The following is a 25,807-nucleotide window of genomic DNA, read 5'->3' on the forward strand; positions in this document are numbered from 1 at the left end:
AATGACTAAAGTTCTTCACTATGAAATACATCAAGGAGCTGCAGAACAAGGGGGAACTTCATTCAACTTTACAAAACATCAATGGTATGATGTAAGAAAATAAATCACATATCTCACCAGCAAAAGAGGTAAAGAAAACAACCATTATCCAGGCAATTCACATTCATAACTCTTATAACATGGGTGCTGGGGGCTAAAATGCCTGTAATTCATACATTCAGCAGGGATTCTTTCAGCACAAACTGTTCCTATATGTTGGAGCAGATGTGAAAAATTTACGTAGGATAGTGCCGTTGCTCACCAGTCGCCTACAGTCGCATTGTGGAGGCAGACATGTATGCTGAAGTGGCTGACAAAAATAGTGCAAGGGACATAGTCGAGTATCAGAGTGGAGTTGAGGACGTTCCTGGAGGTGGTGATTTCTGGGCATCACATGCAATGGCAGGGAAAATGAGAACTAGGAGTCTAAAGGGATGGCAAGGGGAGAGGCAGTGTTTCCCATTTGAAACAGGGTAACCTTCATGGCTCCTTCCCTAATATGAGCTTGTAGTGACACCTTAAAAGCCTTTATCCCTTGCAAGTCTACTTGTTCCCATCTTCCCATTCTCGTTTGCTGGCCATTGCTTAGGGGTATGGTTCTTGTTCTTTGTTAGCTACATTGGAGTGATTGCTTCTTAGACTTCACTCACACCTGAGAGTGAGAGGGATGCTTGCCAGATCCCTTCCCATCTTCCCATCCCCCATGCGCAGCATCCTCCACCCCAGATGGTCAGGGGGCAAGCATCTTGTGTATGTGTGTGTATTACTAAAAAGATTTGCTTAATTAAGAAAGCAGTCCTGAAATCAATCAGTCATGGTTGTGAGGTAACAGTGGGAGAACATTTAGGTCTTAAATGGACAAGAGAAGACATCTGGATTTGGTGTGTTAGAAAATAGTTGCTGGAGGAGGCTGAGCAGAAAAGTGATATAATGAATGTCATTTCATCACAGTGCCTATTATTTGGAAGTAGCACGCTGGATAGGAAAGTTTTGTCATCTGGATCAGAATGTAAGCTCCTTGAAGGCAGGGTTCTTCCTTATGCTCTCAGGAGTCTCCTAGGAGGCCTGAGTTCCTACTCAGTCAGTAAATATTGGCTGATTGGGAGGAGGTAGTTCTTAAATTATCTACTTTGGAATAATTCTGCCCCTTATGAAATATTTCCTATTAGCTTTCCCGTTTTTATTTACAGTCTTTCTCTGAAAGGGTAAATAACCTCAGATAAAAAATTAAGCAGAGCTTACTTAATGCTTTTTCTCTGTAGACCCTATTAATTATTAAAAATTAAAATTGATAAGACATACACTCCTATTTGAGGTATAACTGTGATAAAGTTTTATTTCATTAATCAAGATTTTTTTCATTTTCTACTTTTTCTTACATTTTAATGTGCATTGGAGCACTCCAGTTCAGTCTGGGGAAGAGGGCCTTGAATGAGATTGCATTTACCTAATTTAAATCAGGTATATAAAGTGTCTTGATTTTGACAAATGAAAATATAATAGAGAAAATACCATAATCAAAAGCAGAGCGTAATCAAAGCCCACATTAAAAAGTTGCAAATGACTTTGTTGGTTGTTTTAGAAGGCTGACCACTTAAAAATAAAAACAGTGGCATGTTTTGATTTGGGTATAGTATAGTGTATTTGTATCAGTGTATACACTGTATATCAGTGTATAGTGTAGTGTATATGTATCAGCATTTCACTTCATCTTTAGGTGCTAATCTGACCTTAGGAGAACCTGCCTATTGTCAGATTATAGCTATTCCACTTGAATTTTCCTCTGAATTACTAATTTTTATTAAAGTTGATGTTTAAACACCCCTCCCTATACAGATTCAGATGTTACCACAAAATCAGGTAGAATGGCAGGAGTTAAAAAATATTTCAACTTTACTTGTCAACACCTTTTCTTTGTTACCATGCCTATATAGGTGCGAAAGTGACCATAGAGGATTTCCCTTTGCTTTTCCAAATTCAGAAGCTTATTAAAGTGGCTTATATTAAAAACACTTAGTTGATGCAAACAATTATGATTTAGGAATAGCTAAAGTTCTAAAATTAACTATCATCAGAGCTAAAGGGGAGTAAAGTAATCTCTTTTGACTGTAGTCATTCTTGTCTCTTCCATTCTGTTTTCTCCTCTTGTCTCCCCACAGTGCTTAGCACAGTGGCTACATATAGTATGTGTCAGGAATGTTTAATAAATAAATACACATGAAGTTAAAAAGTTAAACCCAAAGTCAACATCAGTTCTCTTGTGTCTCTTATTATTGATATACTTTTATTTTTAAAAACCTTTGTTTTTTTTACAGCAGTTTTAGGTTTAAATAAAATTGAGAGGAAGGTACAGAGATTTCTCATATTCCGCCTGCCCCCACACATGCATAGCCTCCCCTATTATCAATGTTACTCCCCAGAATGGTACATTTTTTACCGAGGGTGAACTTACAATGACACATCATTATAACCCAGAGCCATAGGTTTACCTTAGGGTTCACTTTTGGTGTTGTATATTCTATGGGTTTGGACAAATGTGTGATGACATATATTCATCATTATAATATCATATAGAGTATTTTCACTGCCCTAAAAATTCTCAATGCTCTGCCAATTGATATCTCCCTCAACCTCACTCATGGAAACTACTGATCTTTGTATTATCTCCATAATCTTGCCTTTTCCAGAATGCCATATAGTTGGAATCATATAATATATAGCCTTTTCAGATTGGTTTACTTCATTTAGTAATATGCATTTAAACTTCCTCCATGTCTTTTCTGGGCTTGATGGCTCATTTCTTTTTAGTGCTGAATAATATCCCATTGTCTGCATGTACCATAATTTATTTATCCATTCACCTACTGAAGGGCATCTTGGTTGCTTCCAATACTGATGCACTTTTCAGAACAAACTCCAGAATGTTACAATAGTGTGAAAAGAATATCTGTGATCCAAAATACCTTTTCATTTTTTGTCTGGTTTCCAAATTAGTGATGTCATTCATCTTATAGTATTTTATAGTGTGGTTGAGGGGGGAAGGTATAGGTGGTGGCAGAGCTGTGATAGAGTTTAGAGATCATTATTTTGAATCCATCATTTTTGTTGAGAATTACTGATCAGTATCAAAAATACAAAGCATATGCCAGTGGAGATCTCTGTAGCCTTATCAGCCGCTCAGTGGAATGGGCTCATCTCTTTATTCCTGAGAGCTTTGATAGAGTGGAGCATAGGGAAGCCATTCAGGACCTTGGATATCCAGGTTGGTATGGAGGAGGGTAGAATTCATTTCATGGAGAGAAAAGGAGAGAGACAAGAATGAAACGAGAGGAGGTTGAGCACAGAGGATGGCAAAAAATTTTTCCCATATGGCCTACTTTCGTATTTACTCTATATAAGCTATCTTTATATTGAGTTCTATGGTTGTTGTCCCCCTCTAGCTACTGTCCATTTCTCTGCTTCTCTTTTGAAGAGCAGAACTCCTAACGAAAATTTCCATTCCCATTATCTCCAATTTATCTTTTCCCATTCTTAAATTGACTTCAAACAGGCTTTTATCCATCACCACTCTATGAAACAGATAAATGACTTTTATGTTGCCAAAATCAGAGATCAATACTCAGTTATTATCTTCCTTGACCTATCAGCTTCACTTGACACAGGTGATTACATCTTTATTTTTGAAACATTTCTACATTTGATTTCCAAGAGTCTACTGTTCCCTCATTTTCTTCCTGTTTCACTGGCCACTGTCTTTTATTCTCCCTTGCTAAATTCCTCATATTCATCCCAAGCCTCCTGAAGTTGGAGCACTCCAGTTTTTAGTTTTCAGAATTCTTAATTTCTCTAACTGCATTCACTCCCATGATGATCTCCTCCAGTCCATGGCTTTAAATATCATCTATATGTTGACTATGCCCAAATTTATATTTCTAGTTTATACCTCTTCCCTGAACTCTAGACTCAGATAACTAACATCTCTACTTGGATGTCTGATTAGCCACTTCAAACTTAACAAGTTTAAAATGAATACCTGATTTTTCTCCCCAGCCCTGTTACTTCCTAGTATTCTGCATCTTGATAAGTGGCAAATTCATTCCTCCATTTTCCCTGATCAAAAACCTTGGAGTCATTTTTGACTTCTTTCTTTTTCTAATACTCCCACATCCAGTTAGTCAGTAAACTCTGTCAGAACATTCTTTCAGATAAATACAAATGACCTCTTCCACTATCACTCTAGTCCAGGCACTATCCTCTCTTGCCTGGATAATTTCAAGTCTCTTAACTGGTCTTTCTGTTTTCTCCTTTGTCCCTACTGTATACTCTCTATGTAGCAGTCATGGAGCTCTTTCTGAAATACAAGTCAGATCATGTTACTTCTCTGGTCAACAACTTCTATTGGTTTTTCCATATCCCACAGAATAAAATCCAAAGTCCAACAGGGCCCTTTTGAGGCTCTATGAGATCCAATCCTCTCTTCTCTCTTTGACTTCACTGCCTACCACTCTGCCCCTTGCTCACTCTACTCCAGCCTCTCTGGTTTCCATGTTATTTTAAAAATGCCAGGCACGTTCCTACCTCAGAGCCTTTGAATTTTGCACTTTCTGTTCCCTCTCTTAGGCTTCTCTTCCCTCAGGTGCCTCTATGGCTTGCTCCAGTCCTTCATTCAGGTGTCTACCTCCATATAAAATAACTGTTCCATAGCTCTCTATCCTCTTGCTCTGCTTTTATTCCGCTATACCCCTTTTCCCCCAGACTTATTTATTTGTTTATTTATCCGTTGTTTCTCTCCACTGTGAATAAGAGTAGGGACATTGTCTCTTTTCTTTGCTGACATATACTTGGTTCCTGGAAGAGTACCTGGCATATGATAATGTCAGTGTTTATTAATATTTAATGTGCATTGAGTGAATTAATTTTAAGGGGTTTAGGACAGAGATGAGTGAACAAAGACACAATGGGGGTAAACGTTTGGAGCACAACACTGTTATAAATAGATTTCATGAAATATAAAAATACACTAGTAATAGCCAGAAAGCTATAAATGTCACTACCTTAGAAATAAAGAATCAGAAGAAAAATGGTCTACTGTCAACCTCCAGTGCCTCCCTACTTTCTTACCTACTCGTATCCTCTCTTCTTTTGACCTCCTTCTCCACTTGGGCTTTCTCTGCCTTTTTTTTTCAGATGTATACCCAGAGGAAAACATTGAAAATAAACTATTACTTTCTAATTATTATATTTCTTAATATAATTTATTCCATCTGATGTGTTTCGTTGCTCTATTAACTTGGGCAATTGTCCTTTCTTACTTGAATATAACCACAAAGTAAGCCTATAACCAGTTAATTTTAAAATTTTTATTTAAGTATTTATTACTTACTTGGTTTCAGAAAATACCCAAAAGGCAGCACAATTACATGAGCCATAGCCATATAACACAAATAGGGGAGTAAGAAAGAACAAGGAGAAAAGTAAGTTAAAGGAATTAAACAGAATCACGATTGACACTTTGTTACAAAAGCATGTCATAGAGCAAGGTCAGCAAACTACAGCTGAGGGCTAAATATAGCCCACTGCCTGATTTTGTAAACAAAGTTTTATTGGAACACGGCCACACCCATTTGCTTGTGTGTTGTCTATGGCTGATTTCACACTACAATGGCGGAGTTGACTGGTTGTGATAGAGTCAATATGGCCTGTAGAGATAAAAATATTTACTATCTGGCCCTTTATAAAAAGTTTGCTGATTCCTACCATAGAGTTCCTATATACTCAAAAGGATGGGCCCCAAATTTGCTTTTAACTTTTCTAGTTGCTAATGCAGAGATCTAACTATGGCCATTCATGAGGGCCGTAGTTTCTATACAGCAAAATAAATTCAGTTTTCCAAGTGAAGCACAATTATTCCTGATGCTGAAGACCAGAAAGAACTTTCTGCTGAGGATCCTTGTCAGTCGAACCTTGAATAATATAACAGATAGTGTCCTTCGTAAGATCCTCAGACTAAACATGACAAAGGACAAATTTCTTTGGGATATTTCTTAAAATATCCCTTCATTTAGGCTAATGTCATCACACCAAAGACCAGTTTTTGAAATAAAGGAAATACTGCAGGAAAACATGGCGTGTGATCTCTTGCCTAAGCATCTGCCTTCAAACTTTATGATCATTTCTTTTGATTCTTTTTTCATCTCTAGTGTCTTATTATCATGTCATACATTCTAAATTTGTGTGATATGGGCAAATTCACCTTTCTTTGATCCATTTGGAAAAGTTTGAAAATTGTATTTTGAGCAGTGCAAACTACACTTTCAATGGTGTGGAGGCATTAAAGGATATGCCACATTTGTGGATTGTCAAAAATCTGAGTGTGTATTATAGTAAATGGCAAGAAATGAGTTTGGTGGCAAAGTGAGGTGGGGTCAGGTTGTAAAGGATCATGATAGGTAATTTGGACTTTATCCAGTTGGCAGTGGGGTCCCCACTAAAATTTTCAGTCATTTTTGGCTTTAATGTTTTTAGCTAAATACTGAAGAAAATAGTTATTTAAAAAACAAAGAAGGAGGCCACCGTACTTTGTCTTTCCCCAAGCTATTCCAAACAGATGTTCTTGCCTATCATGGTATAATATGAATCTAAGGAATTGCTTCTCGTAGGTTCCTCGGCATTCTACTACCCCTACTTTTTTATACTACCTCCTTAGAGCTCATGGCTGTCTTCTTCCAAGGTCAAGGCTTTTCTGATTCCTCCCAATACCCCTTTCCTGCAGTGTTTTTAGCACAAACACATGCTCTGTCTGTCAAGTACAGTGTAAAAATGACTTTGCTGGAAGGTGTGGAGATTTCTGGGCATAAGCTACACACAGAGCACGCATCACAAGCAGATGGCCTCATTACTAGATCCAGCATGAGCCAGATAGAAACAGTGCTGGGGCCTTTACAGGATGAGGCAGTTTCAGCCCTATGATCTTCAGCTCTGTGCTTTGGTCTCAGGTTTGCTCCTTTGGTTCACTTCAAAACAACTCTCTTTGGAACTTCTCATGTATATTTTTTCCCTTCGTTTAGATTCCACTCAGCATGATTAAAAAAATATATAAATAATATCTCTTCTCTTGGTGCTTTCTCCGTACCTGGATAGTTTTACTTACTGGTGTTTTTCACTCTGGTCAGCCCAAATTCCTTTAAGTTCTTTCTCCATTCTTCAAGGTCTTTCTTCCATTGCTATCCCTGAATTACACTCTGATCATGTGAGCATTTCTCAGTCTAACTTTCTGTACCTGTCAATCTTTCTAAAAATTAGTAAGCCAACACCTCTTCTTTGCTACAGAAAAATGTGATTGTAAGACAATTTACGCTAAAGCCAGAGCAGGGTGAGGGGGAAGAATATGTTTACCCATTAATATTTAGGAATGTGAGCTACTAGGGAGAAAGCGAAGTAAAAAACTTCAGAGACAAATGAAGGCCAAAATACCTAATTTGTACTCCTTCATACTCCCCTTTCTCAAGTCTGGGAAGCGTGGCAGGCTCTCCTGCTTGTCTCAACAGAAAAGAAACAAACACTGCTGTCTTATTTTCTTGACTCCTTGTAGTGTAAATAGGAGAGAGTAGTTTCTCTCTTTTCTTCTTTTACTTGAGTATTACTCTTATAGTTATTATTGTGTTTTCTCAGATATATTTTAAGCTTATTGAAGGTAGGGACCATGCATTTACTACATTGTGTCTCCCACCGCACTCAGCATACAGCTGTGAATATCTCTTGCTTTGGTTTTATTCCATGTTGACTTCATGCTCAGGCTTTTTGTGGGGATAAGCTGGTTTCCATTGCTCCAATCTTAACATCTTCCCAAGTTCAAATTCAATAGAAAATATAGCATCTCTCTAAATAGTCCAAACAAAATATTTGGACCTATCATTTGTCTTAATTGAGTCATGTGTATCCCTGACGAGTTACTATGTCCAGAGTGATGAAATGGCCCATTTGGTGGGGGAAAGGGTACAGGAGCTAGACAAAGAGTCACCTCCATTTGAAGGACACAGACTTCAGTGGAAGAGAGGTGATCCTCAATGGGAAACTGAGTTTTGGTTTCCAAAAGATGGGGAAGTGGATGATGGCTATCTAATACGATAAATGTTCACTACAATGTTCTTAGTAAGAAGATTATAAGGGTAGTACTGTGTTATTGTAGCTCCTATGAAACTCGAGCAACAAATACTGAATGACTCCTTAATGTTATGTTTCCCAAGAATGGCTCAGGACAGATCTTATGAGAATTTGGAAGCCACTAGAAGCAATCTGAAGGCCACAAGGTGTTGCTAAAAAAGACAGTTTTCTGAGAATCATAGGAGACCTCCTATTGCTTATAGAATAAATGGCAGAGCCTTAGCATGATACACAAGATCCTTTACAATCTGACCCCAGTTTACTTCTATTTCATTTCCTGCCAATTTCTACTGTACCCTCTATAATCCAGCCCAATATAGTTTCTTATCAGTCTCTAAACACCTCATGCTGTTTCATGACCCAATGACTTTTTCCCCTATCTTTGTCCTTAATTTTTTAATGAACTTTAAGTTAAAGAATACCTAAAGAAAAATGCTCAACTCAATGACTTTTTGAAAATCTTGTTTCATTCTTGGAATGCTCTTTCATGCTCTTTTCAAACTGGTACATTTCTATTTATTCATGAAGATGAAGCTCAAATGTTATTACTTGTGGAAAGCCTCAGAGAGAGTCAGTCACCTCTGGCTTGAATGCTTGGGTAGATGGTGGCAATATTAGGCTAAGGAGGGATTACAGAAGGACAAACTAGTTTGGCTAAGGGGAAAGTGGGGAGGATAATGACTTCCACTTTGAGCAGGTAAATCTGAAGTTAGTATTCCTTGTTAGTATTTAGATGCACTGGATCTAGGTATTCAGCAGAGTGGCCTGGCATGAAGATACTGATCTGGGTGTTGCCACATATAAGTGGTGGATGAAATTTCTCAATGAGAAAATTATCAAGGATGGACTCGTGGAGAACATGATATTTTAGAGGAGGGCTGAGGCACAAAGTAGTCAGTAATGGAGATGATGGGGAATGAGCAGAGAGGTATGAAGAGACCAAGAGAGGATAGTCTCAGCTGTTAAATAGTGACCAAAGAGTTAGAGAGTTTGGAGAAGGGAGTGATTAGTGTCAAATGGTAGAGGGATCCCAAGTATGATAAAGATCAATAAATAGCCAATGCCTTGGAAAGCATGGGTAATGATTTTGAGAGAGTTTGAAAGAAACTTGGGGGCTATAGAGGGAACTAAGAAGGATTGCCCTTTGAGGTATAATGTTGCTAAAAGGCAGCTCTCCTGAGCATCTTGTGACGAGAACTAGAGTTACAAAATCTTTTCCAACATGAATAAGAGAATTGGAGTTATAGCCTTAACTCTCTATCTGGCATTTGGTGAAGGACATTCATTACAGCATCATAATGGATTTCTTTCTAGCATATTTCCTTTGAAGAGGGTACACCTTTATATGAACATAATAATAGAAAAATATAACCTTAAAAAATCACATCAATAACTCTTTGGGGACAAAGCTGATCAAATACATTATTACATCCTACCACATAGCACAAAAAATGAAGTCTGGATAGAAAGGAACAATTATTACCTTGTTCCCTCTAAACAAATGTTATTCTTTATTATATCCTCAGGACATCTATTTTTCAAATGAAAAAAAATTTATGTTATAGTCACTAAATTGCTCATTGCTGCTGCCCTGGTGAGAAAAAAGTAATAAATGTATAAGGAAAAAAGTAACAGAATATGTGAGCTTTTTTTGATATTCAATATTGGCATATTAAAACGCCAGGTTAAATCTGTGGTAGTGAGAGTCTTGTCGTTGTGTGGTTATAGTTGATGGTCAGAAAAGAGCTGAAAGACATCAGAGATTATTTTGTTGTTGTTCCTGGGTTCAGTCCTCCAGTCCAATAGGTCTGGAAATTCAATCAATAACTTATTCAAGGAAATTCAAACCTTGAGAAGAAGGACATAAAAGATCTATTTCAAATCCATGAAACTGATTTTTTAGCTAAAGCAATAATTGATGTTAAGATATGTATCTTTCCAAAACTCTATGTGGGAAATTAAAGCAAAAATCAGAAGGTTGCCTGATTAGTTTATGGAATCAGAATAATGTTTAAGTAATCTTGTCTACTAATCTCTGTTTTTGGGTCTAGCCAATGAAGCAGACATATCACCCATTTTCCCCCATTAACCTGGGTTCTTGAGTTTCTTTGAGACTCTGATTAATGCCATGGAGTCTTTCTCCAGTCAAAAGCACATGCACACAAACTTTCTCACACATTTCAGTGGTTCCAAAGACTCCCAGAAACCAAGACTTAAAATGCCAGGTCAAAAGACCTCAGGTTAGGGACGCACAGTCTAGAGACTTCTTTTTCAATGCTTCAGCATGTCTTTTCTGTTACTGCACTAACATTTAGATTAATCAGCCCTTGCTTGCTTCAGGCCAAGAAATTCTAGCACTTTGTGGAGCATTACCCACTTGACTCAAACCAGGAGGTTGGTGTGTAGGTATCTTCCTTAGCTAACATATAATAACATCTATAGTCCTAGAAATCTGCCTATTTGGTAGAATCAGCAGAAATTCCTCCTACTCCTTTTTTTTCAGATAGAGGAGATTCTGAGACAAAAAAATTAGAGTTAAATGTCAACCTCCAGGCAACATAAAATAACTAACATTTGTGATGTCACGTAATTCCTCCTCTGTTGTAATTCTCTTTCAAACTTAATCCTAGACCTTTGAAGTGTGGGCAGTTGCAGGCATAGCATGTCAAGACTATTTTCCTCTAGTGGTGGGAGCTGAGAGTGGGTCAATTATTTAGTCCTCTCTAGGTTAAATTTGTTTGTTTCAATCATTCTGATGCAAAATGTCCTGAGGCAATAACAGAATCTTGATTATCCTTGAATCCTATATATTTGCGGATTTCATTTTAATTTTTAATTGATAACAGAAATACAGGAGGAGAACAATGGTAATGTCTTTCAAATACTAGCTTTCATTGTCATTTATTGAAGGATATCTGGTCTCAAATACTTGATCAAATCAGATATTGTTCTGTCCTAACGTGTGGAATGGCATGGCATGGTAGAAAGAGATTTGGTAACTGTATTAGTCAGGGTCCCAGCAAGAAAGAGATGATACGTTCAAATTAGGATAATCTGAGAAAGGCTTAAAAAGGGACTCTCTCCCACTGCAAGGGCAGAATGTAGGAAATCATAAGTGAAATGTAGTACCCCATACCTGTTACCACTACTAGACCCACTACAGTAAGGAGTGTGACCATAACCTGGAGGGAAGAATTGTGTAGGGAAGGCCAACTTAAGTGGAGCACTGAGCTATGGCGAAGGGACACAGCCAGCCCTAGATGAACCTGAAGGGAAGGAGGCAAGGACGTAAAGACCTTATCTGTCCCTGCTCCCTTCTTTCCCTAGTATCTCTTTGTGGACTTCCCTATTGGCACATTGATGTAATCATACAGGTCAGCCTTGTGAATGGGGGCAGGGTGGAAGGAATGGAGAATGGGTTTGGAGGACAAACAGAAATACTTGGCATGTGTCCAAAAAATCTGAGTTTAAATTTTGACCCTACCACATATCAACTCTTCGTCTTTCAACCAGACGTAACTTCTCTAATACTCAGTTTTCTACTCCTCAGAATTTCTGGGAGAATTAAACAGTTAATGTAAATAGTAAAATGTCTGCTACATCATAAGACACATAAGTGCCGAAGAAATGCTTATTGAATGTTTACTCAATGAATGACTACATGATTAGTTAAAAATGAAAGATTGATGAAAGCTGAGGCTAGGAAGTGGTTTCCTTTCACAATTTATGCACCATAAATAAACTTTTTGATGTGTGTCCATCTGAATAATATATTGCTCTAATGCAATTATATAGACAATATTTTCCAGGTGCTATGCCTGGGGCAATGAGCATGAAAGAAAACAAATAATCATTACTGATAATGTGTGACTATTGTGTTCTGGACAGTTAAAATTTAATGTTTACGTGCTTTTGATGAGTCAGGATGGCTTTCCAATTTTCTCACTTTAGGAACTAAAATATGCAAAACTAAACATCTCTTAAAAACCATAGAATTTTAGAACTGAAAATGGCTCGTGGAAAATCATTTGTCTGAGCTTTTTATTTTACAGTCGAGAAAACTGAGGCCCAGAAATGTAAAGTCATCCAAGACTAATGACCTTGATAATGGCAGAGTTACAACTAGAATCCAGGAGTTCTGACCACAGTCTAAGCCATCTTCTTCTAGATTTTGATTAATAACTTCCTAAAGAACAGAACTGACTAAAAGTTCCACACCTTATAAATCAGCATGAAGCTTGCCCAGAGGCTAGAATAAGCTTATGAATTCAATCACCATCTAGGTCCCGGGAGAGAGGAGTAAATGAAAACAAAGCATTCATGTTTTGCAACTTACAAAAGAATTTCTTGCCATAAGTGATTATTATTATACTGCTCTCTGATGTGGATACAAACTGTCTTGAGGCCCTTATAAATAAATTAGGTATACTTGCAGAAAACTTGAAATTAGGCTCTGCATTATAGGGAGAAGCAGCAGATAAATGCACTCGTTTGATACGAAGGATGACTATAGTCCTCATGCAATCCAAGAAAAAGAAACTAACTCTCTGTATTCACAGTAAAAAATATCTTACTTAAGTTCTTCTTAATGTAATAGGATTATTTTCCTTAATATTTCACCAGAATTTAAGTGAGAAAGCTCTGGGATCATGATTTAGAATATTATGTGAGAGGTTGTTTTTTCTTAGAAAAAGGAAAGTGCAAATTCTAAAGAAAACAGGACATTGTCATTTATCCTCAAGAAAAACAGATTTTTCTGGAAGCCTTATTATTTATCTTTCTTACTATATCTCTTGTAAGAGGAATCACTATTCAGGATGTCAAAGCATTCTAGGACTCTGAAGAGAAGAAAAAATTGTTTAGGGGACCAAGGCTGGTTTCCCGCCATGCCATATGGAGAGGCCATGGAATAGCTCCTAGGATGCTGGGGTCCTTAATTAGGACAAACCTCACTCCCAAATGCTCTCGGAAGAAAGGCCAGCATACGCTCTAGGGGATCAATCACAGCTTCAGACTTTCCAATTAACTTCCGTTTTTATTACTCCTCATTGATAGCCTTTGAAAGTATGTTTCAATTAACATAAAATTTAGAGCCAGAAGAGTTCTAAACTTCTGAGCTTCTAAAATACTATACACATTATCCCAAATGATTTCTATGAACAAATCAGTAAATACAGATTATTGTTGGCCACTACCCAGAATGACAATCTTAAGAGACACCATGCAGCATAGTGGTTATGAACTCAGGACTTTGTGTTCCTGAGAGCCCTCTGTATCTCAGCTGCTTCAAGTATAAAATGGGAAAATAGCATGACCTACTTCATAGAGAGTTGTCTCATTCCAATGAGGGAAATCATGAATGCATTTAGAATAGGGCCTGATACATAGTGTGGACTACATATTTTAGATAATGTTGTGGTTATTATTGTCATTACTATTAAATTATTATTTTTATTATTTATTAAGCATATATTATGTTGCAGTACTTGTACTATATTTTCTCATTTAATCCTCACAACAACCTTGAACTTTGTAGGGAGGTATCGTTAGCTCCATTTGACAATGGAGGAGACCAAAGTTGAGAGAGCTTAGGAAACTTGACTAAATGCACAGAGTAAGAGGCAAAGCTATACTTCCCAAATTAGTCTGTCTGACCTCAAAACCCATGCCTTTCAACCACTGCACTATATTCACTTCCCGCTGATCTTTCTATATTTGTGAAAAGTTTCTCCTAAATCTTGGTCATCCTGCAAGATCATAGGTTTGAGTAAAAGAATAGGGACCTTTGCAATTCTGTTGTGGACTAAGGTCTGGCTATGTGTTTTCAAAATTAAACAGACTTTTATTGTTTATTTATTTTTACAAAAGCAATCTATGCCTTTTGTTGAAAAATTAGAAATTGCTACTAACAAAAAGGAAGTAAAAATACATATTCTCTCCTCCCAGAGATAAACACTGTTAACTCCTTGATTGTGTATTCTGCCTCTACTCATGTTCTGAATTTCATCTAGTGCAATTCTTTGTTCTTCATTGGTTATAAAATCTTGACAGCTCACTAGCAATATTCCCATAGAATAAATAAGAGTAAAGACTATTTTCTTTTCTACTATGAGTAAGATAGTTTCTTTTTATTAAATCTTAGAGTGGCAAAAAGCCTAGACTGTGGTTTACCAGTGGAGTTTAGCCCAATATTTTTAATGACCAAAAAGTAAAATAAGGGCACAAAAATGAAATGTAAGAACATTAGAAACTCTGCAGGAAGAAAGAAATCCATGGTGGTTGGGAATTCTTTGCTTCTTTGGCTTAGCTCTCGGTGTTACTCTATTTTAATAAGCTAGTGATAATGGACATAATGTATGTTCTTTCTCTACTCCAAGTCCCCATTCTGAATTCTTTGTGAAATGTGGGATATTTTTTTTTTTTACCAAAAGATAAAAATGATAATAAAAAGGGTTTCCTAACCTCAACACATTTCACTCCTTTGCCAGTGAATTTAAAGAAGGTGGTAAGAGCAGAAGATCCATTTGGGCTACCTCAACTTCCAGGACTCATGGAAAGGCTGCATGGAGTACAGAGGAGTTCCACTTACAGATTCTAAACACATTATAGGCTTTGCCCAGCATCTAGTACCATTTCTGTTGTAAAAACTAAAAAACCAAAACAGTTCAATCAAATTACTGCTAGAATAGAGGTTGCACTTTCCCTTCTCATCTACTTTTTTTTTTTTTTTAAAGATTTTATTTTTTCCTTTTTCTCCCCAAAGCCCCCCGGTACATAGTTGTGTATTCTTCGTTGTGGGTTCTTCTAGTTGTGGCATGTGGGACGCTGCCTCAGCGTGGTCTGACGAGCAGTGCCATGTCCGCGCCCAGGATTCGAACCAACGAAACACTGGGCCGCCTGCAGCGGAGCGCACGAACTTAACCACTCGGCCACAGGGCCAGCCCCCTCATCTACTTTTTTACCTCACTTTGACCTTCACAAATTTCAGTAAATCACTGCCACTGTTACTCTTCTGAGTGGGGTGCCTACAATGAAATCAGAATTAAGGTAGAGTGAAAAATGCCAGAAGTGGAGGGCACAAAGGAAATCGACTTTTCAAGATAAAATAGAGAGTGATATCTAAGCACACCAATTTCTCGTTGGCAATTTTAATATTCTAGTTTAATCTAGAACTGTTTTTCATGAAGTCAGAATAAAGAGGCCAAATCCAATGCCTTGATGCAAATTCTGCTTATTTTTTTAAATTTATATGAAACATTTTGAATTGTATTAGTTTTGTGTTTTTTTAAAAAATCTGTTAGATTGAGAAAAAATTTAATAGTTTGAGGAAACTGTTAAGTAACCCCTAGTCACTTAAATCACAGATAATTGAATGCTTTTCTTTTTTAGGATCTTTAGTGCTTGCTCACTCTGCAATTTTTATCTCTTTAGATGACCTGCTGATACAACAAGGAGTAACTTTTGCAGGAGATTTGACATTGATAATCACAGATAGTTACCTGAGTGATTATTTATAGACTCCAGTTTAGTGTCAATATAATTGTTCTGCAGTAAGAACTAGCCAATATGGATGAACAAAACAGCTTTTCTGTATAATGTGGACCAATCCTCTTCATTATGGTACTAAGAGGAATTTTGACTTAGATTTCCATATGTCTGCATTTAGAACCTCAGCATAAAAGTCCTTTAAAGTCACTCAGACCCCTTAATTACTACATGCCCAAAAGTACCCTTTGCTAGTTTTACCAATATTTATTAGAGAGAGATTTTTTAAAAATTTAATTTGTATTTTGTATTCTAGGTTCCTGGTGTGAATGAAAAATGCATTTGCCCTTTAAGTCATTTGGAAAACAATGGTAGCCACAATTAATGAACAGAGAGACCCCAAATCTACTTTTATATTTTTGTAGTCTTCTTTGTCTGACAGGCATAACTGAGTTCCATTGTTTTGAGGCCTGTTCTACTCTGAGATCTTATGATTTAATGCTCAGACACGAAAGGTGCCTGTCCTGTCTGTATGTGTCAGGGCGTCACCAAAGCTGCAGCAGTATGGAAATCCTCTCTCAGCATATCAGCCATTGACATGTTTTGTTATTGTTGTCAGTTTTAAAAATGGTTCTGCAAAAACACACCTGCAAACTGGGACATGCGGAAAAAGGGCTGGAGAGTAGAAGAAGTGACAGCTGAGACAGGCTTTATTTTTTCCTTCTCTGCCAAGAAAAAATTATAACCAATGCCCATTGAAACGGTGTGAACACAAGATTCCTGCCGATTTGCAATTCACGTTCTAAGTAGAGCACATAAAATTCCTGCACACACGAATACTGAAGTTCTGGTTGTCTACAAGGATCAAATATGCCACAGCCATCTGAAATATCCAACTGATTGCAGTTCAGAATCCTTCCTTTATCCAACTTCTTAGACTCCCTATTTTGAAGTCTTCTGCAGAGGCTGAGGTGTTGCAGTGGTGTCATGTGTAATTGTGATGACATCCTCAGATATTGATAGTTTTCTCTGCCTTTGGGTTAGAGCACAGTTCCTGGATCTGAAAACAGTTTTGCCTATAAGTGCTAAAATTTTTCCTTTGGTTATCGAGTGTGTAGATAATCTCTTCAGAAGTATTAATTTGGGATACTTTGACTTTCAATCAGGAAAAGAATGTCCTGGGAAGTCTGCCATATCCTGATTGTGATCTTAGTGACTTCACATAATCTGTCTGAGCAATGAGTACAGTGAGTCCTGCCCTGTCACTATTTATTGGACATTTGTCTATTTGTGCTTATCCATCATCTTTTGTTTAGTCATTCTCTGTTTGGGAAAATCCCCAAGTTTTGAGGATAGCCTTAGTATTATTAAAGTCAGAACTGAAATTCCCAGCAGCCTCCCTTGCACTGAGGATGCACCTGGGCTTCACCAGTCAGATGCACCATGGGAACCTGTGCTTTGGTTACGAGCAATGGGAAGAGGGTTTGGTGCTCAGTTCTATTTAGCTGGTGGTGAGGGAAGTTGAAGCATTTGGTTTTTGGAGAAAAAACACTACATATTAAAAGTACATATAAATTATAAATGTACCCTGATTATAAAAGTTCAAAATATGAAAAAAGAGCATCTTAGAATAAAGGAAATACAGTAATTTTCACTGCAGTGTGAATATTTAATGATTTTGAGCCTTTCCTGGGACTGGTTCTCCACTCAATTTTTAGTAGAACAGGTAAAGGAGAGACTATTAAGGAGGAAGTTTTTCCATCTAAGAGCCTTTTGTTCATCTAACTATGTTAGAGTTGTGTATCCTTTTATTTGTCCAAAAAACTTTGAGTTTATAAGGAAAAGATACAAGATTGGTATCTTAGTCACTTTGGGCCACTATAATAGAACACCATAGATAGTGGCTTTTAAACAGGAGAAATTTATTTCTCCCAGTTCTGGATGCTGGAAAGTCCAACATCAAGGTGCTGGTAGAGCTGTGTCTGATAAGGGCTTGCTTCCTGCTTCAGAGATGACCTTCTTCTGCCTGTGTCCTCACACGGCCGAAGGAAGGAGTGAGGGAGCTCTCTGGGGTCTCTTTTATAAGAGCTCTAATCCCGCTCATGAGGGCTCTGCCTTCATGATCTAATCACCCCCAAAAGGTCCCACCTCTAGATACCATCACACTGGAGATTAGGTTTCAATGTGAATTTTGGGGGAACACAGTCTATAGCAGTTAGTAATGTCACATTTGGAGGCTTGATCTGTGTTCATTTACATGATTTTATTCATTTCAAAAAAACTTCCTTTTAGCATTTACTTTTTCAGAGGGAAAAATCCTAATCTTTAATCTGTCCTTATATTTAAGTATTCCATACCTACATGAGTTTAGTCAGAAACATTCTGCATCCTGCTGCATACCTTATGGAAGTAAACACCAGAATCCTCCTGTTGTTTGAGAGGTTAAAGATAGCAAGTGTTTACACCCTGGCTGCATGGTAGGAACTGTAATTCTACTTGGGAAAAAATTGCAAAGGCAAAAGTTTGAAATAAAGTTAAGCTTTCTTCTTCATGATCAGATCAAATAATCTTTAAAGTAAGGTATTTAACCCAAATCCGTGTATGGTGGTTCATTACTTTTGGATCAGTTTCCATGACTAAATGAGGGCATCGAGGAAGAGAGAATCACAATACTTCCCAACCCAGAGACTTGGTAGCTTTATGATTGAGATCATCAAGGAGCATCTACTGAGAATTTCATCCAAATGCACTTCTGAAAAATTTGCACAGACGGGCCCTTGGAACAGAGTTTTTATGTAAGGATGGTCATTTCACAGAGGAATCAGCATTCCTCTCTGTTCTCCCATTTTGTTAGCTTGTACTTGAATCACCATGCAACAACCAAGGAGAAATAAACTTGATTTTTCAGTAATGATCACAAGCGCATTTCTGCCTTCTTGCTAGTATGTCTAAGTAAATGCAAACAATAATGGTCTGCAGATAAAGACCTTCTTCTTTAGTTGCCGTACATGTTACACATGTATAATTACCTCTTAATTAGCCCAATGGGAGAGGGATACGGTTAGGGTTTGTTTGGCTTAAAAGAAATGTTTTTCAAGTAAAATAATATAGCTATTGTATCTATGGTTCTTACATTGTATAGGATTAGAGAGGTTACTCATCAATTTGGAATTTTTAATATGTCTACCAGGAAATAAAATGAAACACCAAATGACCAGTGCAAGCTTTTCCCACACATATATGGAATGCCTCTACTAAAGTGAAGGAAATTGATACAACATTTAGGTTACTGGCCTTCTGGTTATAGTTTAGTTTATTTGAATGAACATTTATTGCATATCTACTATATGTCAGGCCCAGAGCTGGTACAATAATGAATGGTACATAATGCCTGCCCTTAAGGTCCTCACAGTCTTATATCTCAGAGACTTGGATGGATAACATTGCAGGGATTGCCAAGTACTAATAAATCCATGATGAAAATTGCTTTGATTAGAAATTTGCTTTAGTGAAGGGTTTTAAATATCTTTTAGGTCAGGATCTTCATAGTAAAATTAATAATGTAATACATATTTAGCTACCGTTCATTATTTCCAAATGCCCACAAATTATATAAGATGCTATTCAGAAAGGCTGTTCAATAAAAGTGAAATAAGTTATAGAGTCAACTGTGGTTAATACAACTAAATATTATCCTTTCTTTTAAACACAAGTTTAAAAGTTTGTCATAATGCCAACCTACGTTAACTAATCATTTACCATATCTCATTTGAGTTTCACAACCCTGTGAAGAAGAGCTTATTAATCAGAGGTTTTAGTTACAAACAATAGAATTCACCTTGGATAGTTTACCAAAACCACAGATGTATGGAATAGTATTAGAGAGAATCTTTGAGAGGGCTGAGAATCAGACTCAAGGCTATGTAGCTAAGAACGACACCCAACACTTATCTGCACAAGTGGCACAGTGAAGAGATTACCTTTGTGTCACTGTCCCATTAAGGATGAAGTGCCAGGAATCCAAGTTTGCTGTCATCAGCACCCATCCGACTTTTGTGTCAGGAACTCAACCTCCCAACCAAATTGTTGGTATGTTTTACAATCAGTGGTAGCATATAATAGTAGAAATAATACAAGTGCAGTCCTATTGACATTCTTGCTTTTGGCTCATTCACTTGCTCCACATTCTGCGTTCCAGACTGCTCTGAGTTCTCCAGTCAGTACACATCACCCCCAAATCATGAGCTTTCCCTGGAGAAGTGGGTTATGTTTGGTTATTAGGGGATGGGCTGGCCATTTTGGAAGCTCGTAGCTTTCAGGGAGAGCGTGGTCCTGGGTAAAGACCTGTGGAGGGCCAGAAGCAGTGTAAAGATACCAAACTTTTTGGGGAGCAAGGTCTGAAAGCTGATGTATAAGAGGAGCAGAAAGGGAGATGGGAATACATAAAAAAAGGAAATTTTCTTAAGACCCTTGTTGTGGTGAATGTCTACACAGCACTAACACTCACCTCCTGCCACATTTACCATCATTAAATCAAAAGTGGTTATTCTTGAGTGAAAATTAATGTTGCTGCATCTTTAGAGTAGAGATTGAATTTTGGGGTTATTGTTAACAGAAATGACAAAAATAATTAAGAACTGTAAGTCATTTGTGGCCAAGGATCAGATTTTAAACAGGCAATTCCTGCTGATTATAACTTCATAGATTCCATTTTGCCAAAGATTTTTCTTATCGCTCAGCCATATTTGTCCCTTTGTTTGGTGCTTTCCTACCAGGCCAAGGTGCTACACAGTGATTCAAGCAGTTTTAAAAAATGAGGAGAAAGACATCTTCCACAGTGGAAATCGCAAAACTCCCCTCCCACGTGTTTCCCTCCCCTTGGCCAAAGCAGGTGATCATGAGTCTGGCCCCTCCCCTTTCACATCCTCTCCCCTGAAGACTCTCCTGTGGCTCCTTTTTCCCTTTAAATCTCTCTTTGAAGTTGTTTAGGAGACAAAGACAAAGGAAAGTAAGAATAAAAGGATCAGTTTAAAAACGGGAGTTTTCTATAAACTCTTGAACTAAAGTCCTCATTGAAAAGACTTCAAATATGTATATGTTTCAATGGTTATTTTTGAAAAGAATAGTATCAGTGAAATAATTTTTGAATTCTTCTGCATGTTACAGATTTACCAAGGGAGAAAAAGCGTGTAACTTTGTAAAAGGGAGAATTTGGGCATCAAAATCATGCCAAAAAAAAAACCCTTAAAAATTCTAAGAAGATGATAAAATCATCACTAAATGTATTTGTCATGAACATGTTTATAGATAGGTGAAATTTATGGTAAAGGTAAATAGCCATTTGCATGCAGTGGGGCTTATATAATCATTTGGAAATTTGTATTTATATGAATATAATCTATGATATTTGGGCAATAATTATATTGATATTTAACAATGTAAAGGTTCCCTTTCTATCTTTGACTTAATAACGTGGTTTGGTCATAATTATAATTTATTTGATGTTGGTCCTTGGTCAGGGTTGCAATCTCCCAATTACAGTGTTGTTCATATGGAGAAATATGGTCCAATTAATGATGACTTTGTTTACGACAATTTCCGTGAGACTATTCTGATGAAAATTAGAGCTAGAATATTTGTGTAGTTCTCTTATAGCTTCCTGTAAGCGTGCCAGGAACATACCAGGTGCCAGATTCAGTAAATATTCCAAGGTAAATTGAGTGAAAAAAAAAGTTTCTGAGCAGCATATATGGAATATTTACATTTGGGCAAAATGGAGGGGGATAGATAAATACATATATATTTTTTTATTTTTGTACGTATAAATTTTTTTTGGAAGGACATACAGACACAATTATGGCACTTACCCTGTTTGAAGTTGTGAAAGGGGTGGGGCACTGGATGGACAGAGGACCAGGCTGGGAGGGAGGCTGTCACTGTGGACATTTTCATACTGTTTGAATTTTTGAACTCTGTGATTCTATTATTTATTCAAAATTAATTAAAATAAAGAAAATAAAAACAATTACAAATTTTTTTCTGAAATCTTCTTTCTGATAAGCAACATAATTATAATTTTCTTCTTTTTGATACTCTTTATTCTTGTTCTTTTTATCCAAGACATTCTAAATAACCAAATTGCAACATCTGGGACATAAATTTTAAATAAATTTTACCATCGTTACTTTTTGGTCAGCACTTCACTTGAAAACAATAAAGTTTTTGGAAATATCCATATGTCCAGTTTTACAGTCTATAAATTTGATAGCTTTTTCAGAAACTTTGGCATTAATGGTCCACAGAGAAAGAGAAAAAAAATATTGAAAAGATTAAGAACCAAATAAAAGGGAATATCTGAGTACATGAGCCTCAAATATAGACCTCAAGGCTTTACTATAAATGTCAGCTTTCTGGGAAGCTGTCTGGGTTGCTGGTTGGGAAGGAGAGAGATGTCTGTGAAAATCATGAAGATGTCTCAGAGCCCATATTGAAAACCACTGAGCTATATGGTCTAAGTGTCCTTTCTAGCTCTACCAGTTAGTCATTCCATTGCAAGAGAGACATAGAGAAGTGAGAAAACAGAATCCAAGATGAATCCTTTTAGAGCCAGTTGAAATAACTTGGAGTTGAGTAGTATGCCTGTGCTATATCAGTACATCCTTTGACCTGCTTAGTTTAAGTAAGAAAAATAGTTAATCATAACAAGGGATAACTTGTGTAAACAGAAGGAAGAAGCTCTTGATGATGACAGTGTTAATTAACAAGATAAATCTTCAACCCTGGAAATCTTTAAAAACAAAATCAAAAGTTCCTTAGGTGATTTAGAGATTTCCTGGTTAAAATGGTCTCTTTTAAGCCTTGAGTAAATGTCTCCGTAAACCATTTAAGAAGTGTCACAGATAAATTATCACTTGGTAAAACAATTGTCTTTTCTTTATTATGTAAATAATTCAATATCTAGGCAAGATTACTTGTTTAAGCTTTCATATTTTCAAGCTGTGTACCCTAATGGTACATTTTTTGTACATTATTTAAAGCATTGGCTGTTTTAATCACTACAGCTATTTTTGGTAGTTATATGAATGACTTATTTTATGCTTGTATTTAATGCAAATGAAAAAGAATTTACAAAATTAGAAATCAGCATTCTTTTAAATTTGTGTTATGTTTCATAATTTCCCTTGTAACCACCTCATTCTTTCACAATATTGTATGTTCGTAAAATATTTATTTGTCCCCAAATCCTTGCCAGTTTTCAGGGTAAAAATTAATCTTGTAATCAACCTTAAAATACTCAACTTCTTCCCAGAGGGTACAATGTACATACTTAAACACATTCTTAGCTAACAATGTCCTTAGCTTAAAAAGGTTCAACCATCCAGATTGGCCAGAAATTGATTTTAGACTTGTGTAGGCATTGATTTTAGTGTTTATCAGCCTTCGCTGTGAAATGTTTTCCACCTAAATCTCTTAGGCTACATTTCAGAATTAGACTTATTGTTTAGTGAAGGAAGGGAAGAGAATGGGTCATCTTCTACATTTTTCCCCAACTTTATATTTTGAAAAATTTAGGACTAAAGAAAATGGACACATATATTCTTCAGTGAATTGTGAACATTTGTCACATTTGCTTTCTCTCCCCCCACCCACCACATATCTCTCTCTCTCTGTCTTATTCTAAGTTGCAACCATCATGGCCACTTCACCTTTTAATATTTCGGCTTGTAATTCCTAAGAAAAGGACATTTTCCTACATAACTACAATGCCAATCTTGCACCTAAAAAATTGATTCAATAACATTACGTAGTGCACTGTCCACATCCAACTGGGGAAATGTCTTTTCTTGCTGCTTTTTAAAATCCAAGATTCAATCAAAGTTCTTGCATTACATCTGGCTGTTATGTCACTTAAGTCTCTTAATCTACAACACTCTACTTACCTTTTTCTTGTTTGTTTTTAATGACATTGACTTTCTTTTGAAGAGCATAAACCTATTGTCTTATAGAATGTCTTACATTCTGGAGTTTAAAAATATTTTTCCTCCTGATTAGAATCAGGCTAAATGTTTTTGGCAAATGTTTTGGTATTTCTTGTTGCATTATACTGAGGCAACTGATATCAGGTTTCTCACAGTTGGGGATGTCAAATTTGCACAATTGGTTAAAGTTTTGAATGTGAAATCTCTCCATTGTAAAATGTAGTTTTCTTTTTGATTTAATATGTAATCTGTAGGATGATATGAGAGACTATGTGAATATCTTGTTACCTCCAAACATTTCACCCAATGGTTTTGGCATCTAATGGTGATCTTTGTCTGGACCAGTTATTACATTGATGATGGAAATTGTGTTTTTCTGATTTAGTCTTTCTGTCTACATTTATCCGCTCTATTTCTGTGTGTGCATCATTATTATAGCTGAAGTTAAGGATAAAAATCAGCCTTTTTCCTTTACTGGGAATAGCCCATCAGGGTGGTTAACTTAGTTGGTTGGCTCAGTTGGTCAGCACATGCTGCTGAGGAGGCCAAGGCCATGGCTTCAGCGTTCATATGGGGCCAATTTACCTGGGCTCTGTTTCAGAGCCATGAGTATAATTTTCTTCAGCCAACTCAGGAATGTGTGCCAGTGGCCACCTGGGAAACAGGGCATGTAATGGGGCTAGAGCTGTACAAATCATTCTAATTCAGAGCACAAGCTCTAGTAAAGGTGAATCATCTTTTTACATGAAAGATGACAATTGTTACTATAAAAGTCTATTTTTTCCACTTTACTTCTTTAGGTTTTAATTTACAAATATTTAAAGATTTTTGTGACTTGCTTTTCTATTTCTGGCAGGGATTAAGAATCAGCTACCGTCAATAATACTTCTGTTGACAGCAATTAAAAATGATGTAAATATCTTTACAATTAAAAATGATGTAAACAATGGAAAATATATTCTAGAAAATACATTTTAAGATTAAAAAAACCAAAAGGAGCCTACTGACAAGAAATCTGTTCTCATGAAACCTCCAAAATCTAAAGACTATTTTCAAGAAAAAGCAAAACCAATCACAGAAATAAAAGAAAAAATTCTTGAACAAGCCAAACAAACATTATCTGAATAAAATAATGAATATAGTATTTAATAGTATGAAAGTTGGGAAGGAGATGATCAATGCTAGTGTGTTTTAAAGTCGTTTCATTGTTCAGGGTAGGTTAGTGTGGCACTTTGTTCAGTTAAGGAAGCATAGTAAAATGTTGAGGGTGGTCACTAACAGAATGGAGAGAGTATATAAATTCCAAATCAATATATGGAAAAAAAATGCATGAAAGAAAAAAAAGAAACCAAAAACTCAATAAAGAGCAAGAAAACAGGAAAAAAGGAAGGGGACAAGTGAGACAAAGAAAAACTAAAATATACAGTAGGAAGAACTTCAATAATTATCAATGTAAACGGACTTACCTCACCAGTTGAGTGACGAGATTCCAAATTGATAGATCATTCAGATAAATGTTATTTACAAAAGACACATCTAAAGTATAAAGACACATACAGGTTGAAAGTGAAAGGGTGGAGAAAGCTTTATCAGGCAGTCTGCAGTGAAAGAAACCTGGTGTGGCTATGTTAATATCAGAAGAAAAGATTTTAAGGCAAAAAGCCTAATACATACATAAGGTCTAATTGCAATGAGAAAAGTTTGGTTTCATTAGGAGAATATAACAATTCTAAATATGTATGCAGCTAATAAAATGGCTTCAAAATATATGTGAATTGACAAGCCTACCACCATCATCGTGAGAGATTCCATACCTTTCCCTGTTATTGACAGGAAAAACAGACAGAAAAAAATAAGCAAACTTTTTATAAGATTGGAACAGATAGGTGTGAACTTGATTTAATGGACATATATGGAATTCTGTATCCAACATTAGAGAATAGGCATTCATCTCAAGCTTTTATAAATGAGGCGTTTATGAAAATTGATTATGGGGGGCTGGCCCAGTGGTGTACAGGTTAGTTTGCATGCTCTGCTTTGGCAGCCCAGGTTTCACCAGTTCAGATCCTGGGTGCAGACCTACACACTGCTTATCAATCCATGCTGTGGTGGCATCCTATATAGAAGAACTAGAAGAACTT

Source organism: Equus asinus, chromosome 6 (genome assembly GCF_041296235.1).
Source record: "Equus asinus isolate D_3611 breed Donkey chromosome 6, EquAss-T2T_v2, whole genome shotgun sequence".
NCBI lineage: Eukaryota > Metazoa > Chordata > Mammalia > Perissodactyla > Equidae > Equus > Equus asinus.